This window comes from Sturnira hondurensis, unplaced genomic scaffold (assembly GCF_014824575.4).
Source record: "Sturnira hondurensis isolate 20B ecotype Veracruz unplaced genomic scaffold, ASM1482457v3 Scaffold0001872, whole genome shotgun sequence".
NCBI lineage: Eukaryota > Metazoa > Chordata > Mammalia > Chiroptera > Phyllostomidae > Sturnira > Sturnira hondurensis.
The window spans coordinates 23,446,429-23,462,778 of NW_028074503.1; the positions used below are offsets into that span (position 1 = coordinate 23,446,429).

General features: G+C 52.7%; 1 pseudogene; it reads left to right on the forward strand.

The window, feature by feature from the left end:
* The first annotated feature begins 2,270 nt into the window (after positions 1–2,270).
* Positions 2,271–15,888, forward strand: LOC118980159 (zinc finger protein 512B-like; annotated as a pseudogene).
* Positions 15,889–16,350: the final 462 nt, after the last annotated feature.

Sequence of the window (16,350 nt, forward strand, 5' to 3'; positions counted from 1 at the left end):
ACCAAATACTAAGACACCATAAAACTTTAGTAATTAAAATAGTTTTTTACTGACATATGCATAGAGAGAACAGAGTGAAGAAGCCAGAAATTGATTTAAATACATATGGTTTTTTCCTAAGAACCAACTTATGGCTTTGAAAATTGTCTATATTATATGTCTGTTTTCCATTTTGTTAATTTCCACTCTTTTATTATTTTCTTCCGTCTTTCTGTGGGTTTAATATGCTTTTCCTCCCTAATTGAAATAGATACTTAAATCACTGATTTTCAGTCTTTCTTCTTGTATGATATATGTATAACATTATCCAGTTCTTTCAGCTTTATCTGTAGCCCACAAGTTTTGATATTTTATGTTTTCATTATCATTCAGTTAAAAATATTTTCTACTTTCCATTCGACCCATGTGTTATTTTAGATGTCTGTTACCAAGTTCCCAAACATTTGGGGGGGATTTTTAGCTCTCTTTTTGAATCTTAATTTCACAGTGGTCAGAGAGCGTGATCCAAATGATTTCAAATATATGTGGACATTAGTTGTATGTAAAGATGTTACTTCAAGTCTGTTAAGAGAAAATGGATATCAAAAATAAGTAGCATTTCAGGATGGACATGGGGGAAGAAAGAACCCTGGTTGTGCCCTCCATTCCACATAACAAAGGACATTCCAGATGGTTCCAAGATCGAAACATAAAAAGTAAAGCCCGGAGTGTATTAGACAAACACAAAAGGAAAATTTTTTAAATTCCACAGTCTCGGGAAGTTTTCCTCAGTCCAAACTTCAGAGATGGATACATTTAGCCTACGTACAATCCCAGATCTTTGCTGGCCTCACCTACCATGGACCTGCTCCTGCAGGGCAGCCGAGCGGGAGCCCCGGCAAGAGCACGTGCCGGAACTACGTCCTGGCAGAGGGGAAGAGTCAGGAAGTTTCCCCGCCAGTGCACGTGTCTTGAATGGTAGGATTTACGTAGATTCAGAGAAAGTGGGGGAAGGATTTCAAACTCTTGGAAACAGAGAGGCATTAGACTTACTATGTTAGAAAAAAACTTTTAGATTCCCACAGCTTGGTCCTCGTTTTGCTGGGGTCGTCTCATTTAGTGCAGTAAATTGTCCAGGGCCCTCACTGGGTGCACGGGTCATCAGCGATAAAAGCCTTCCACGCTGCACACAGTGGGGGTAGCTAGAAGACTGGGTTCGGTCCGGAGCCAGGTGCCACCATTCATTCAACTAGTGCTAATTCCCCCTGGGTGCCATTTCCTCAGCCGTCAGAAAGGGCACAGTGAGAAGCAGTGGTTAGAAGCGGAGCCCTGGAGCCCGACGAACCGGACTCAAACTGGACTCTGCTCCTTACTGGCAAGGTGCCTCCGTGTTCACATCTGTCAAATGAGGAGGGAGGTGATGATGGCACCTCGGTTGCAGGACTGTTCTGAATCTGAGAATTAAATCAGTTAATCATTTTATCAATGTATGTAAAGCACTAGGAAAAGTGCCTGACATGCAGCCAGTCCCCTGTAAGTGCTAGCTGCAAAGGACCAATCATCAATAGATTATCATTTAATTCGACCCTCCTATGAAAAATACCCACTCTGATGCTAAGAGGTGCATGACTTTATTTGGAGTTCAGGGTGAAATTTTAGATCCTGAAATAAGAGATTCTGGAAAATCTATTTCTTCAGGGATTATGGACCAGACTTGGGAAGAGCATCAGACAGAATCGATGACAGGGCATCCAGCCTACTTGGGGATTTTCAAGGACTGTAAATTCCCAGCTTTCGAGGAAATCTGTCCTCCCCTTGGTGAACTTCACAGGCAAAAGGCCGCCCCCAGACTGAGCTGTTTGCCTGCCTACAACTTCCACCCATTGACCCAGCTCCTGCCTTCAGCAGCCAGCTAACAAACCTGCTTCTGCCCACCAGCCCTTCTTGGTGAGTTTTACGACATCCTTCCTCACCTCCCGTCTTACAAACTAACCGTGCCCTGTTCTGCCGGGCTATTGTTATAGGACCGGATTACCAGATCCCTCACCATCGTGGTCACCCTGCTCTGGGGACCCTCAGTTGGTCAACATTTCTGCCGCAAGTTTGTACCCAGACAGTAGTGTTTGGGATCTGGAATGTCGTGAGTGTTGAATGAATAAATAAATGAATGAAGTAGTCCAACCGGTGTCATTTACACCAGAAATATCATCTCCCTTTCGTTAACACAGCCTTAGATTCTATCAGCAATTCCAAGAGGGGCTTCCAGAGTGCAATGGCCTGAGGGCACCGGCATGCCTCCCAAGATCCCATCCCTCCCTCTGGAGGTAAGGCTGCGGGACCCACAGTAGGTGCCCGCCACTCTGGGAGACTGCCAGCGAAGCCAGCGCAATGGGACAGGTGAAGTCAGGAACCGAGCACTCTGATCGTGCGAAGAAAGAAGCTTGCCCACGCTTCAGAAGGTCCTGTCTCTCCTAATAGACTGAGTGTTAATGGAGTGCTTGTTAGCGCTGCTCAATAAGTATCTCGGGTTCCAGTCACAGGCAAAACACAGAACCTCACTCCCTTGCCTCCCTGAAGTTAGGTGTAGCCCTGTGACCTGACAGCTTGAGTGAAAGGAATGTTCCAAAGAGCCCCCCCGACAGCCCCCCACGCACATGGAAGCATGAGAAGTGAATCTCTGCTGCTTTACCAGTTGGGGGGGGGGGGTGATAAACAAGAGGCTGCTAATGCTACCTATCAAACCAACCTAATTCCAGGGATCTTGGGGAACAGGAAACGAAACCTCATGTTGATGAAGCCACAGAGGCCCCGAGAGAGAAGGTCCAGACCCAGGCACCCCCAGGTGTGAGCCTGGGAATCTCACCGGTCACCCCAGGCCTCAATTTTCTTATCACTAAAAGAAGAGGATTTAATCGGATGATCTTCCACTAAACTTCATAAGCCCAGCAGGTCACATACAAAGACACACTTAATGCAAGATGTTTTGGCTGGGGAGTGGGGTGCAGGGATCACTGGGGCAAAAGAGTTTTTGATAGAAATCTCTCTGTAGTATTTCTATCAACCGCAGATGAAGCCACATGCTCAAACAACAGTAAAAAAAAAAACACAAAAACTTAAAAAAAGACAACCTGATAGTGAATCTGGCTTTCAAAGCGATGGTTTGCTTTGTCAGTGTGATATTCGATGGTGTCATTCTTTAGGAGAGAAGCACCTCCAACCTCCTCCATGGGATTTCCTGGGAGTGGGGCCATCTGGCCACGTCCCCCCTCCCTCTCCCACAGGACAACTCAACCACACCCATCTCCTGACCTCTGGAGAAGTCCCAGGAGACCGATTTCACCCCCAACAATGGCAAACTGAAAGTTCCCGTTCTCCAGTTTCATTTAACCCCAAAATTAAATGTGAAAAAAAGAAGACAAAAAGTGAAACGTCACAGTACAAGTCAAAACTTTCAGATGATTGCATTCAAATGATGGAATGACAAGTACATGCTAGTTGTTATGCTTTTCACATGTTTATATTTTCTTTAATGAAAGAGATTAGGAAAACATTTATTCAAGGAAACAGAACTCATGGTTCCAGCGGCAGATTGTTACAGGTCACAACTGAGCTAAAAAGCTGTAGGGGTTCCCTTAGGCAGCTGACTTCGGTCAAGTCACTACCCCTGTGGGGCTCAGTGTCCTCTTCACTGGACCATGTGTCCGTCCTCTGGACGGACTTTTGAGGGAGGAGTGACGGAGCCCCGGGCGGACTCTGTTCTCCCCGCTCCATCTGGCCGCCTCTCTCCCCTTTGTCACCCTGGGACGGAGCGTCTGTCGGCAGCATCTGCACCACGCCCCTACTTTCCGGACCCGAAGCTTCCAGGGACCTCAGTCCACGGTGGAATGTGAGGAATCTCAGTGACCGAGACCGGTCTGACAATGCAGGGCAGCATTTTTGGCTGATCTGCAGACAGAATATGGTCATTGGAGACTCTTTACCAGAGGGCGAACTGAGGCACAGAGGAGTCGAGTGTGGTCTCAGGCCACCCAGGTTGGTACTGGTGCTGCCCTTCCGTGGGTTTCCCTCCCTGCAGATGTTCCTTGGCCCAGACCTGTGGCCTGGTTAAAGGACTCGCTGCTGCACAGCACAGTCCAGCAGGAAAACCCTGGTCACCAGGGCTCAGGGATGGCCCACTGATGGTCTTTGAGTCCTTAGGCAAACAATTGGACCTTTCCAGATTTTGCCTCGGGGGAGTGGGAAGTAGATAGGTAGAAGGATGTTAGTTTCTGCCTGTTCTAAAGATTAATGCTTGGCCCTGACTGGTGTAGCTCAGTGGATTGAGCAGGGGCTGTGAACCAAAGACTTGCTGGTTCAATTCCCAGTCAGGGCACACGCCTGGGTTGCAGGCCAGGTCCCCAGTAGGGGTCGCGTGAAAGGCGCCACACATTGACATTTCTCTTCCTCTCTTTCTCTTTCCCCTCTCTCTAAAAATAAATAAATAAAATCTTTTTAAAAAAAAGTTTAATGCTTGAAATCAACTTATCTTAAGATTTATAAGCTTCTTATTGACATAGGACCTACATACAGAAAAGCATACAGCTTGATGCATTTTCGCAAAGCAAACACACCCAGAAAACCAGCTCCCAGGTGAGAAACCAGAACATCAGTAGTACCCAGAAGCTCCCTTGCTCACTCCCTACCAGCCACCCCAGCACAGGTAACCATTTTTCAGACTCCTCCCACCTGGGATTACTTTTGCGTGCTTTTGGACGTAAGAGGGATGGGATCACCACAGACTTTTAACGCACTTTCTTTTTAAGCAATTAAAAATCTAAGTTTGCATGCAAAGGCATTTCAGGAGAGTGTTTTTGGTTTGGGCAATCTGCAAGCTACTTAAAAATCACCCAGATGAGCCCTGGGTGGGTGGCTCAGTTGGTTGGAGCCTCACTCCCACACACCAAAAGGTTGTGTGTTAGATTTTCAGGGCACGAACCTAGGCCTCTGGTTCAATGACACAGGTTGGAGCGCCTATGGGAGGCGGCCTGTTGATGTTTCTCTCTCACACCAATGTTTCTCTCTTTCTCCTTCTCCCTCTCTTGGATCAATAAACATACCCTCAGGTGAGGATTTTAGAAAAGGATTATCTTTAAAAAATAAAAGAAAATCACTCTATCTGAACTGCAAGCGATTTAAAAACCAGATTATTTATGGTACATTTACACAATGGAATTCTATACTGCAGAAAGGAAAAAGGAGCTCCTACCCTTTGCAACATCATGGATGGAACTGGAAAGCATTATGCTGAGCGAAATAAGCCAGGCAGTGAAAGACAAATACCATATGATATCACCTTTAACAGGAATCTAAACAACAAAACAAACAAGCAAGCAAAATGTAACCAAAGACACTGAAATACAGAACGTGCTGACAGGGTCCAGAGGGGAGAGGGGAGAGAATCACAGGGGAAAAGGGGAAGGACTCACATGAACAAGTATAAAGGACACATGGACAATAACTAAGGTGGGGGGCAGAGATGGGAGGGAGGTGGGGAGCACTGGGGGGGCAGGGCTGGGAATACAAGAAAGAAAACTGTACTTGAACAAGAGTTAAATAAAAAAATTTAAAAAAATAAATAAAATAAATAAAAAATCCCAGATTATTTTATTCTTCCTGATCAAATTGCCAACCCCCTTGGCAGTATCTCTCGGGGTCCCTGGGGACCCCTTGCTGGTCCTTCCCCTTCTCCATAGAACACCTACAACTTGGATTCTAAAAGCCAAGCCAGACTAGCTTTTTAAGAACAAGCAAACACAATCCTTCTTCCTTTAGAATAGTTTTAGATTTGCAGAAAAGTTGCAAAGATAGTACAGACAGTTCCCATGTAATTTTCCCTACTGTAAACATCTTCCATTACCACGGTACCAGTAATGTAACTGCATTACGGAACTGCATTGGTATATTACTAATTGCTAAACCTTATACCTTATTCTGATTCCTCTAATTTTCCCCTTGCACCCCTTTTCTCTTCCAGGATGCATCCAGGATACCACCTTACATTTAATCCTCATGTCTCCTTTGGCTCCTCTGGGCTGTGACAGTTTCTCCCATTTTTCATGACCAAGACAGTTTTGAAGAATGTCCCTTGGTGGGTTTGTGTGATGTTTTTTTCACAGTTAGATTGGGGTTATGGGTTTTTTGAGAGGAAGACCACAGAAGTGAAGCGCTGTTCTCCCCACATCAGATCTGGGGTACATGCTATCACCATGGACTTGCCACTGATGATGTTGACCTTGACCACCTGGCCGAGGTGGTGTCTGCCAGGTTCTCCCACTTCGAAGTTACTCTCCTACCACCCTTTCTGTAATGTTCCCTTTGGCAGCAAGCCACTAAGTGTAGCCCACATTCAATGGGAGGAGGATTAAGCTTCACTCCTTTAAGGGAAGAACATTTACATAAATTATTTGAAATTACCTGTATGGGAAATTGGACTCTTACTTAATCAATCACTTCTCTGTATCCATATAGATTCACTCATGGGTATTTATTTTATTCTTTGCATTAAAAATATTTGTTTATCTTTGTTCTCAAACTGTCCCAGCCTTGGCTATCGGGAGCTCTCTTGGGCTGACTCTGGTCTCCCTTTGCCACACCCACCTCCTTTTGGTCTTGAAGCACCTTCCTACTCGCTGGCCCAACGAGGTGCTCTGGGCTCGTCCTGAGTGTTTCCTGCCCCAGCCCCAGGTCTAGCCATTTGTTCAAAGAGCCAGTTGACTGGTGTCGACCCATCTTTTCCCCTCGAGAGGCAGGCAGTCCTCAGGGTGGGAAATGGCCCAGCCTTAGCCTCTGGAGCAAACCAGTCACTTGCAAACAACCTTAAATCTAGTCGGGCGTTTTGTGAGGGTCTCCCCCAATTTTTGTCTGGTGCTGTGGTTCAAATATCTATGGACTCACCTGAAGGCCTTACCGCCCTGTCTCCCAAACAGCTTTCTGTTTGCTGGAAGCCACTTTCCTGGTTTCCTTGGACTGGCATGTAGACCCACCCCAAGTGAGTCAGGCTGCAGAGCAGGGAGAATAAATGAGAGGTCCTCCTCCCTCCAGGCCTCTGACCTGCCAGCCTGGAAAACTACTATATAAAGATAGATACGTAGCCAGCTAGACACACACACACACACACACACACACACAGAGGAGAGAAGGGAAAAGGCAATAGAGGCATAATGTCTGAGAGCCCCTGTTCAGAGGGAAAAAACTGGGAGGCACGGGGGCAGTCCAGAACTGCAGGTCTGAGCTGGCCTGGGGTTTCAGCCCAGGAGGAGCAGCTTCAGACCAGGACCAATTAAAACCTTTTAAAGCAATCGTTCCCTGCCTTCTTTCAACGGTGAGTACCAATTGCCTTCTCTATCATTCTTCCACCAGTTCATCATTTTCAATGAAACCCTTTGCTTCTGTCCCACTGTTGCATCGGGCCCATCACAGAAGGGCTGCGACTTGTGTTAGCTGCCCAGGGAACTGTGGAAGAGGACTCTGAACTTGCTTTGCTCACCACAGAATCACTGCGGGCTCTGTCCCTCTCCCACCCCCAACCCCTGCAGAGCGGAGGGCAGGGGGAAAGGAACCAGACAGGTTACCAGCACACGTGACCAGGCAGTCAGGTTTTATGGCTGCCTACCCCTTTACTCAGCCTCTCAGAGCCCTGGTGGTAGGGTGGGGGGAAGGTGGGCAGGGCCTCCCTGGGACAGGGCCATAAACCTTTTATGGTTCCCTGAAATGTGACACATCACGTTGACATCACCTGTCCACCTTCATCCTTCTCTCCCTCTGTCAAAAGTCCTCCTCTCAGGCCCTGGTGCCCCTCCCCTGGGTCCCTTGCAGGAGGATTGTACTAAGGTTCTCACTGGAGGTCTCACCAGGGCGATAGGGTAATAGGTCATTGGAACTGCATAGACTGTGAAGGTCACCTGGACCTTGACTGAGTGATAAATATGACTGGAATTAGGCCTAGTGAATGCCATCCAGAAAAGCAAACTATGTTCACCTTATTTTTAATCTTGTTTCTTCTTTTTCTCTCTAAATGATCAGAGACCATTTTAAGGAAGGAAGACCCAGTCTTTCTGGGTGGGGGTGTCCAGTTTCCCAACATCCGCGGCGGGAGGGGCAGCCAGGTGCCCCAGTCCTCAGCCAGTCAGTGGTGGGGCTGTGACGGGAACCTAGGCCTCCAGACGCCTGTTGCGTCTAGGCGCTTCCCATAATGGAAGGCTTCGCTCCATTAAAAGTTATTTTAGGGATTCCACAAGCCCACCACCATCTTCCCCAAGGTGGAAAATTTATGTAAACGAGTCAAAATAAAGCAACAGTTTCTTAATAAGTATGTTTGGAGTTTCACTCCGGACTCAGGCAAGGGGATGAAGACTTAAAGGTTCCAGTGTTCTTCTCTACACAGCGAGTCTATTTTTACAAATTTAAGGACATATTCAGGTCTACACCAAGTCCACCAGTCCACACCCCATACCGCCCCTTCGGGTTAAGCAGGGCGCTGGTTCCGCTTGGCCCTCCCCTCCCGATGACCTCTGCTTGCTATCCCAGAGACATGTCCTATGCCCCAGCGACTCTCGGAAACTGCATCCTTACCTAGACCGACACCACCACTCTCCCTCACAGGCCAGGGGGCCAGACATCCGAGGGGGAGGCTAGGGTTGGTGGCACTGGGGACCAGTCGTTGCCAGGTGCTGGCAAAGAAGCCAGGTTAGGAGGCGACGAAGGGGGAGGGAGAAAGAAGAAAGGAGGGGAAACATTATTCAGAGCAGGGCTCGAAGGCGAAGACGACACGGAGGCTGGGGGCAGGGGTAGGAATCGGAACTACGGGTCCCGTTGCGAGGATGGGGATGCTCGCGGCATCTCTCAAACATCCTCCAGGAACATCCCCGTGACAGGAATGGGGAAGCGGGGCTTCCACCCCTCTTCCGGGCTGCAAGGGGCCCAGGCCCGAGAAGTCTGTGCCCTGTCGCCTGGTGTGCACGGCCGGTGACTCAGCCGCGTGACGACGGCCACGCGAGGCCAGGGAGCAGAAAGGACTCGCTCTAACCGCAACCCCAGAATGGGGTGGGGGAGTGGGCCAGGGTGCGCGCGCCGGAAACCGGGTTGGGGGGCGGAAAGAGGGTGGGGGCGTGGGTCCTGGGGCTGCGCGCGCCCGGGGAAGGGGCTGGGGCAGTCGCAGAGTTGAGGCGCGGGCCCAGGGTGCGCGCGGCCGGCGCCAGGGGAAGAGGGGCGCCGGGAGCGCGCGCGCAGCCGCGGCGCCGGGCGGAGGCCAGGCTGGGCCGTGCGCAGTCTGCCCGGCGCCGCGCTCCAAGAGCCCGTGCCGCCTCCTCTGGTGTCCCGCGGGTGGCGCAGGTAGAGGCCCGGGCAAAGGCAGGGGCCTCCGGACACCCCGGGGCTCCAGTTCCAGCCTCCAGGCTGGGTCCCAGACACCTCTTTGCCAGCGCTTGGGCCCGGGGGAACCGAGCTGCAGGCGAGGAGGCGGAGGTGCTGCGGGGCGGGGCCGAGACCGCCGGGACCCCTTCTTCAGCCCTCTGCAGGCGGCCGGGCTCCGGCGGCTGCGCCCTGAGCGCTGCTGGAGGAGGTGGGGGCGCCCCGCCGGGCGCTGAGGCGTGGTGACCGGAGCGGGGCTTGGGAGGCGCGCCCGCGGCGGAGACTCGAGCCGGGCGGGGCCCAGGCCGCACAGCCGCGGTGGCGGCTGCGGACCTGTAAACCTTAATGACAGCAATCTTGCCAGTCTGCGCCGCTGACTCACGCGGTGACCCAGCCTCCAGTCACCCGGCGGCCTTCCTCCCTCCCTCCCTCCCTCCCTCCCTCTGGCCTCAGTTTCCCCGGCCGCCGAACAATGAGGCCACTGTGCCCTTATTCATTCCTTAGAGCTCATTCACTCCGGGAGCACCGCCGCCTCCCCAGGGAAGAGACCGAGGCGTCGAGGTTTTAATTATCCCTGGTGGGGTCGGGGCGGGGAACGCGGAGCTCGGTGGATAATTGAACACGGGGACTATTCCCAAGTCGGCTGAAGCTCTTTATTTTAAACCGTCCTTGCCGCTTCATCATATTTTAGTTTTACCCTTTCCCCCCTCCACTCGTGGGGTTGCTTGAAAAGCAATGAAATGACTCACCACCTCGGCCTGGCGTTTCATGCTTTTCACAAATACTGCATGTTTAATCAGTTTATTCGCGAAGAACTTTAGCGCCTACCTTGGGCCAGGCCCTGAGTGGTTAGGACAAGGCAGAGCAGGAGACCCGCCAGTTCTTGGGCCCAGTCTGTCCGTGGAGCCACATTGGAGCAACCCGCTCAATTGTTAGAGCCTGTGTAAGAATACAAAGGATCAAATTACTGATACAAGCAACAGTGCACGAATCTAAGCCAGACAGAAAAGAATACATACTTGTATGACCACCTGGCAAGGAAAGATAAATCTCATCCAGACCCCACCGAAAGCCCATCCTCGGTTGTCTGGGATGGGGACAAAGGAACTCTGAGATGACAGAAATATCCTATCTCTTGATTAAAGTGGTTAGAGGGGTGTATATGGTTGTCAAAACTCACCAAACTCTAAAGTGGGTGCATTTTGTTGCACATACATTATACCTCAATAAATTGACCGAGGCCAATAGCCTTGTCAATCTGGAAGCTTTGTCAAGGGGATAAGGCTAACCAGCCTCTTGCATCATCCTTAGCATTCGAGAATGCACTGAGAGAAATAACTTAAAATATTACAGCCATTTCTCTTTAGAGAAGGAAAGGCATTGGAGAAGTAATGTTATTTGTTGAGGGCTCCAAAGAGAAGACTCTACATACATCATTTACTGAAATCTCACAAGCCCTGAATACTGCTGTTGCTGTTATCATCCCCGTTGTACATACAATGAAGGAAACAAACTCAGAGATGACTGGCCAGCCTCCCTGGGCTGATCCTGGGAGGCATCACCAAAAGGGACCACCTGCATTTCTCTGTAGACTTTGCAAATTTTCTCGCTGTCCGTGGGTCAGGGAGGTTTGAGATGCTGATGCACCAGCAAGGGCTTTAGAGGCAAAGGAGACCCTGTTAGAATGTGTCCCCCACCCTGCCCAGCTGTAGGGGTGTGACTTGGGGTGAATTAGCCTCTTTTAGTCTTTGTGAAATGGAGGTAGTGCCCTCAGGTGTACTGAGACGCTGGGAAGTATTCAGTTGGGTGCTCCTAACTGAATTTTGCATTGTGACCTTGAACCTATCGCTTTCCTTTAAGGGCCTGAGTTTCCTCATCTATAAAATGGGAGGGTGGGCTCTTAATTCTTCTCCACATCCTGATACCCTGGAGGATTTTTGGAGCCTCAGCTGGAGAAAAAGAGATTAAGAGATTTCCAGGGTTTGAAGACACCTGCATTTTCTGGAAGGGCGTGTCTTAAAAGGCCCCACCTCCCCAGCAAAGCCTCAGAAGTGATCAGTGGGGCTTTTCCAATCCACGTGTGCACCTTAGTGGAGGACTTCCTCAGACAACCCTGTGAGGGTGGCCACAGCTTCTGCTGAGACTCGCCCCTTGTTGGGGGCTTCCTCCCGTATGAGGCAGCCGCCTCCAGCACCAGGCATCTCTGGTTTCCAAAACCTTCCTAATGTGGACTCCATCTGTCCTTCTGGGCCCCTCCCTCTGAGCCAGTCTTGTGACCAGGCACTCGACCCCCTGGGGAACATTTCCCAGATTCCTCGTTTCTGTCTGTCCCGACCTTTCCCCACGCTAAGAAGTAAGCCAAGGAGGGAAGGCCTCGCCTGAGCCGAAGGCCCGCTGGTGGCCTGCCCACAGGGACCGACAGTCTGCCCTCAGCGCACCCTCCCATTTTCCCAGGGAGCAGGGGGAAGGCCACTGTGACCTCCTCTGAGAGGCGCCCTCTGTTTCTGGTTCTGGGGTGCAGGACCCTCACCCCTCTGCTGCCCACCTCTCATTGTTCAGAGGCCAACCAGCCAGGGAGATTTGCAAACTACATCACAAATTCACATACACCACACCCCCCCACAGGGCCCGGGCGGGGATGGGGGTCTCTGAGAAAGGAAGGTGCCCCCTTCCCATTTGCACAAAGTCCCGGTCTGTACTCCCTGTAGCTTTGACCTGCCCCCGACAGCAGACCAGTGCCCCCACCTCCAGGTGTCTATGGACTGTTAGACCTCAGTACCTCAAAGACGCCCCCAGCCCTCCCACTGGAAGTCCCTGTCCCATGTGGGGTCCCCCCACCCCTCCACTGCTCTGGGTGCCCCGCCTCTGCGGCCTGGCTTAAGGCACAGCTCAGTTTTTTCCTCCCTGACTTTTCCTCTGTCACTTTTACCTGGACTCTCTGTCACAGTTCACCTGTCTATTCCCCACCTGCTTGTTTGGCACCTGCTTGGGCTAGGCCCTGGGTGTGGTGCTGGAGAGGGAGGGGGGACAAGGTCAAGCTCAAAGTCAGTGGGTCAATGCTACCTACAAGCCAGTGTCATACACAGTGACCAGAGCCATGGTAGGAGCGCTGTGAAAGCTCAGGAGCCCAGGGTGGGGGGTGACCTGTAACCCCTACTGGAGGAGCAGTCAAGGAGAACTTCCCAGAGGAGGTAACACTAAGTGCCTCTGGTCTTGGTGACTCATTGCATGGTGAGCTGTCCCCATCATTGTAAAGGGAGGCCTTGGCGTGGAATGGAGACTGGGCTTGAGTCCCCAGCCTTGGGAAAGGGTATCTGACTCGGCCTCAGTGTCCTTGTCTATGAAATGAGAATGTCAACGTTGTCCTTGAGTGAGAATAGTTGAGGCAGCATAAGGAGGTAATACCGGAGCCAGACAGGCTGCCTTCAAATCCCAGACTTGTCACTAGGCACTATTCAGCCTTGGGGAGCTGGTTCACTCCTGACTCAGTGCCCTCATCTAAAACATGGGGGGCCATAGAAAGAACTCCTGCCTAGAATTGCTGGAAGGATTTAAAAGTTTTTGATCAGGAAAGCATTTAGAACAGAGCTTGGCCCCTGGTGAGCCCTATGCATACAGAACGTGTACATGCTTAGCAGTCCCTGATACATAGTAGGAGCTCAGTGAATGTGCCAGGACACACGTAACCTTGAACATGTCTCTTCAGCCTGTCTGACCTTGATTGCTTTACCTTTAACTGTCTCTACCAGGCCGGCGCAAAAAACGTGTTGCTGTGCTCCCTGGAGATGCACAGCCAGCCTGGGCCTCGGTTTGTGCGGGGGCAGGTCCATCACTAGGTGGGCGGCCGCACCTACTGCCCTGTACCTGTCTCCTCACAGTTGGCACTGTCACCTGGGAAGATGACAGTGCTACTTTTGGTGATCTTATTGCTTTCCTCACTTCTCCCTTCCCGGGACACGAGCTCACCTTGGCCATAGCAGATTTCCATCATTAACTGCCATCTTCGCAGTCATTTCCTTCTCCTGAACATAACTATGTAAATACAAAGCAGTCTGGCCGCTCCTCAAACAGAGGCACCCTGTGCCCCAGCAGCTCCCCTCCTAGGTGTATATATCCATGAGGAACAAAAACCTGGGTTCGGCAGGGCAGCGGCACCTGCACCGCCCAGACCCAGCCCTGCCTTCGTCCCACCAGCTTGACTGATCTCTTCTGTGGAGGAGGTGCTGCCAGCCCCCCCGCCCCCCGGGTCCAGCAAGAGTGGGCCTGGGAAGGATGGCAGCCAGAACTAGGTCAGATTTCATGTGCTGCACGACCCATTGAAGTTGGGGTTGCCAGGGTCCCAGGGTGGGCAGACGGTGCCCCAGCTAGGCCCCACTCTGCTTTGACCCAGGAAGTCCAGCCAGTGACAGGGTGGAAGGGAAGAAAAAAGGGCATCCAAAAGTTGAGAACCAGGCCTTCCAAGATGTTCCTCTCTCGTGGATATGAACCAGTGGGAGCTGAATTCAAGGCATACACCCTGGTGAAGTGTCCCAATGCAGGCTGCTGGCTGGAGCTTCCCAGCATCTACAGGCTCAAGTACTATTTCCAACAGTGCCAGGGGTACTGTCTCAGAAAGGCTGACCATTCTTTGCCCCTGTGTGAGGCCACCTTCAACTCCAAGGTCCAGCTGCAGAAGCACTGGATTTGGAACCACGTGAACGAACCCCTGCCTGGCCCCCAGCTTGGACCAGCCAGCAGGCCGGTCACCACCAGCTGGCCCATTGGGGTCAGCAACGCCACCAGAGTGAGCTCACATACCTGTCACTACTGACAAACCCATGGGTGTCAGCGTACCCATCAGTATCAGCAAGGCAGTGTCAGCCAGTAAGCCTGTGTCCATCACCAAATCAGGGACAATCAGCAAGCTCATGCCAGCCACTGAGGCTGCACTGGTCACCAGGCCCATCACCAAGCCAGTGCCAGTCACCAAACTGGTTATTGCAAACAAACTGGTGCCAATGACAAAACTTGTGACAGTTAAAAAACCTGTGCCGGTCACAAAGCTGGTGATGGTCAGCAGGCCCATTGCCATCGGCAGACACGCACTGTCCTGCTAAATGGTGCCGCTGACCTACTCTGAGAACAAAATTCCTCGGGCCGTGGAGAGGTCCAGCAGGAAGAAAAGGGTTGCCGACACCTGCCCCTCCCACCCAAGCCGGCGGGGCCAGGGGGTGGGGAGCACAGCCCATCCACCCTAGGCCAGGCCCCAGCACTGGCCCCCTTCTCTGGGCAGCAGGCCCTTGGGGTCAAGGAGGCACTGAGGGCCACGGGCCCTGGGTCGCCACCTGCGGAGGCAGATGAACACATGAAGCACAGAGGGAAACAGAAAACACCCAGGAAGGTTACTGGGGAGCAGCCCTCCTTCTCAGGTCCCTTCGGACTCAAAGGCCTGGGCGAGGTGGAAGGCAAGTCTTGAGCAAGGCTGACTCTTGCACCGAGAAGCAGGATGGGCCAGCACTGTCAGCAGGAGGGTGTTGCCCTCCTGAGGCCCACCCGGCCCTGGGTCACACTGAGCAGCAGTGGGAACGGGCCATACATGAACATATGGTCACCCCAAAGACCCCTGTGGGGCTCAAGAAGCACATGGAGGTGTGTCAGAAGCTGCAGGAGGCCCTCAAGTGCCAGCCCTGCCAGAAGCAGTTCAAGTCCAAGACCTGCCTCAACTGCCACAGGGTGGTCTAGCACAGCGCCAAGCCCTCTGACACCGAGCCCTCCCAGGGGAGCACACAGGAGGAGCGGCAGGGGCCATGCAAGGTGCGGAAGCAAACGGGGGCTGTGCTGCCCCCGGGAGGGCTGTGGGGCTGCCTTCTCCAGCCTCACGGGCTACCAGTACTACCGCCGTGAGAAGCTGCCCTTGGAAGTGACAGCCCCTCGTTCCCCTGCACCCACAGCTGCCAGACCTACCACTCCGGCGCCAGCGGAGGCCGCCACGTGGGCTGAGAGCACGCAGCCCTGCCCCCAGAGGAGCCCAAGGACAAGTCCCCCCACTCCCCGCCTGGGCAGAGGGCCTATAGGGTATCAAGCGGACCCTTCAGCGGCCACATCAGCCGTGCCCTGGCCCAGGTTGCCCTGTTCCACCTGCAGGAGGTTGCGGAGGATGAACTGGCCTGAGACTGGACCAAGCAGCGCATGAAAGATGACCCCGTGCCTGAGATGGCACCGCTCAACCGTGCGCAGCCAGGCCTCCCCACACTCACCCCGAGGCTGCCGAGGAAGAATGAAGTCAGGGAGAAAGGCTAGTCAACTACCCCACTGACCTCTGCGGAGCCGTCTTCTCCGGTGTGTCCAGCCTCAAGGCCCGCCTCACCAGCTGCAGCGAGGGAGACCACCAGGCGGCATGTCCTGCTCTGTCTAAAGGAGTTCTGCTCCGAGAGTGGCGTCAAGTTCCACGTGCTCCAGGCCCACGCAGAGAACTGGTTCTGCACGGGGGCCAACCTGCCTGCCAGACGCAGTGCCCAGGGCTCATTGGCCCCAAGAAGATGAGGCCGACAGGAAGGTAGGAGACACGCCTCAAGCCCAAGGAGTCTGCGCCCAAAATGTTCCCCAGCACCCGGATGGCTGGACCCTGAAAACAGAGGCAACGGAGCCCAGTGCTCCACTGGCTGGAAGGAAGGCAAGAGCTGGTGAGGCACCCAAAATGTGAACACGGTGGCTGGCAGGTGGGTGGGACCCGGTCCCCACGCTGGCCACGAGGCCCCCCTCTGTCCAGAGTCCCGTAGTAGCTCCGGCACCCTGCCCTACAGTCCCCCACGTCTCACCCCTGCCTACTCCTCTCTCCACTGCAGGCAGCCAGCCCCTCCTCTCCCTGAAGGCGGCCTTCCCCTGAGCAGGCTGCTGCAGGGCACACCTGGGCTGAGCTCCCTGGGGAGGGCCAATGACAGCCATAGGGGTGCGGTAGACTGGAGGGACAGTCTCAACCTGGCAGAGTCTGGGGCCCTGGCGAGG